The sequence below is a fragment of the Crocodylus siamensis genome, chromosome 6 (assembly GCF_052110815.1).
Source record: "Crocodylus siamensis isolate JL-2025a chromosome 6, ASM5211081v1, whole genome shotgun sequence".
NCBI lineage: Eukaryota > Metazoa > Chordata > Crocodylia > Crocodylidae > Crocodylus > Crocodylus siamensis.
In genome coordinates, this window is record NC_143400.1 from 14,916,561 (window position 1) to 14,919,694 (window position 3,134).

Consider the following 3,134-nt stretch of genomic DNA (forward strand, 5'->3'; position numbering starts at 1 on the left):
GTCAGAGATGTGTTTCTTTCCACAGAGTTCCAGTCAGCTTCCTGCTTCTGGGGCAAACCTTGACCTTGTATCCTTGACTCTTGCACCAACATGTTCTCCCATAGCCTTAGGGATATCTGGCAAGATTATTTCTATGACTAGTCTCAACAGATAGGACCTCATGAAACTCCAAATACAAAAGGGGAGTAATAATCTAACTGTTTGCAGGGAAAGGAATACAATCAAATACATGCATCTTTCTAGTGATACTTTGCTTAGCCATCATTAATTAGCATCCTAATGCAGGATGGGTCTTGAGATGGAGGAAAGCGGATTGGCCTAACATCACTTGAGAGAGGGTGCTGCATGTGTAAGATGCAACGGGGAAGTAGGTCTGATGTTCTGTTGTGAAGCTGATGTGGACAGTGGCAGTAGGGACAGGCAGACAGTAAAGGGGCAGAGTTGTGAAGTTTGGATTCTTCTGTTTAGGAAACAGTGGACATCCAAAACACCCTACCCCCTTCTACATTGTATTCTGAATTGTCAGCAGTAAATATTGTGAGCGCTTGGAAGTCTTGTAAATGTAGCTTAGATATTGGGACAAAAATGATCTAGTGAACAGTGCATTATCCCTCTGAAAAAACAGTTTTGAAATGCCTCTTCCATTCATTTTGGCATAGGCTGCTGCAGCCACAGTTGCTTTGTCTTGTATTTCACTGTGTGACAAACATGATTCAGTGCCACCTCCCTTAATTTAGGTGGTTGCTTCCCCTGGCTTCTGTGAAGATGGAAAGTAACGAGCTGCTGCATAATCTGTACTTATTATTACAATACAGGAAAGTGCATCCTGACTTTCCCTTTGTCAATCCATTAGGAGCTGGGAGGCAAAGTAAGTTAGCTGCTCGTTACTCTGTCGCACAAACAATTTCCTGGGTGGATCCAGTGGGGCACTGTTCTCATGCAACTTGTGTTTTGCACCCAAGGTAAAAGATGTCACAGCAGAATAGAAGCCATTCACACCTCTTTGTACAGATATAGATGATCCCACAAGATGCAAAGCCAGAGAACTAAGCCAGCGTTTGTCCTCTGCTGTGAATGCAGACATTTTTTTCACTGCATCCTACTTTGCATAGTAGAGGCAGTTGCCAGCTTCTGTTTCTGAGGATGTTCCCAAAGGTTATGACTTCAACAGAGGAATGACCAGCTTGACTACTAGCTGCATGTGTCAAAATGCCACAATCAGTCAAATCTGTTTCTAAAATTGTATGCCCTGCCTAGTTCCACTCCCCTTACTTAACAGGATTAGTCTTTTTTCTTTTTGGCTGTCTCTTGCTTAAGTGTTTTTCTGTTTGTACTCTGAGAACTACTTATAGCCTCCATGTTTTTGTACCCTGAATGTAGGAAAGACTAAAGTGGTCACCGTCACATTGTAGTATTTTAAAATTATAGTGACAATTCTCAGAAGCTCTCTCCCTCTGGCTTTTTTTTTTCTGAATACTGAAGCAGAAGTGTTTGTGGGAATAGGTTCTTAGTAACCAACCTGTTGCCTGCTGTTTAAAGTCTAGCAACTGCCTTTTCTTTGACAGGTGTGTCTCGTACAGGGGTGGGCAATATGCGTCCTGCCAGGCCATTCTATCCAGCCCACGGGGCCCCTAAAAAATGTAGAAAAGGAATATTAATCTGCCCTGGGCTGCCTGTCATGCAGCCCTCAATGGCTTTCCGAAACTCAGTAAGCGGCCCTCTGCCCAAAATAATTGCCCACCCCTGCTCTAGTGGAAGATGGTGCTTGTATCATGCCAGTGTCTCTCGTGCTTCCAAGTGTGTAGCTTCATCAAAGTGAAGATTTCATTGTAAAGAGATAATCTTGTATCTTTTTCTTAAGCATCTTTAATAACAAAATATTAAAAATTCAATGTTAATAGTTGGTGGGGGGTTACGTGACTGTGGACACCAGTGTTTCAATGAATTGTTTTTAAAATATAGAGCAAGGCTGATACTTTTGAGTTTAATTATTACAAGCTTAGCTAAATAAGAACCACTCCTGGTTCTGAAAAATCTCTCTCAACTACCACTGCCCTGTTGATTTCCTGTGGAAAAAATGTGGAGTGGTCTTCTCCAAGTGGCTTTACTTTGGAGATTCTGCTGTTCTCTCCTAGTTGAGCTCAGCCTCCAAGCTCTGACATCCTCAAGCTGATGTGTTGCTCTAAGCTGCTGTTTCCTATCCCAGATGTTTTCAAGAAGTGTTGGGAAGGAAGGGAAAGCTCTCCTGAGATGGATGGAAGGGTGCGTGTGGGGGGGTGGAGGGGTAGATCTAGCTTGGGGTTGACAAAGAAGGCCTGTACTTGCAAGGTTTAGGGCCGAATAACCTAGCAGTGGTAATGATAACCTAGGTTCATGCAAGTCACACACTGTGCAGGCTGGAGAGTCCTCCCTACAGCATCCTTTTTGCTATGCATTTTATCCTCAGTGGCCTTTGTCCCTACACCATAACTGTGTGCTGAGGATGAGTTTCATCCTCTTTGTGAGTCAGACCCCTCCACCCCATGTCCTCCAGCCCTGCAGAGAGCCTGGCTCAGAGCAGGAGAGAGAATGCTGCTCATGCCCGGGACAAAGCCTGCTGAAATAAAACACCTAGCGCGCTGGGAGCGTGGTGGTGGTGTGGAGGCGCTAAGGATGCTGGGAGTGGCAGTGGTGTGGGGGTGCTAAGGATGCTGGGAAAAAGGCCATGTCCTTTAGGCTTTGGAGCCGAGCCCTATCACTCCGTGCCGGGCAGCTCTGGCCGGCCACGACCCCGGCCGCCCGCCCGTCATTTGCCCCGGCCCTGCTGCCCCTCTTTTTTGCCCCCCCGCACATGCGCAGTGACAGCACACCTTCGCATACTTGCACCTACGCCTGCGCACTGCGCCCCCGACTCCGGCCTGCGCCCAAGCGCGGCGCACTCCGGAGCTTGCGCAGTAACGTCCAAAACACCCGCGGCGCAGGCCGCGTGAGCGACGCGCATGCGCCAAGCCTCTTCGGAAGCCGGCGTTGAGGCTGCGCCCTGACCCTCCTTCCCCCCCACCCATTTCCTTACGCATGCGCAGCCGCCCCCTCCCCGACCCCCTCCGCGGGGGTTGGCGCCTGCGCAGTGCGTGCCCGTGGCGGTGTGTGAGAGA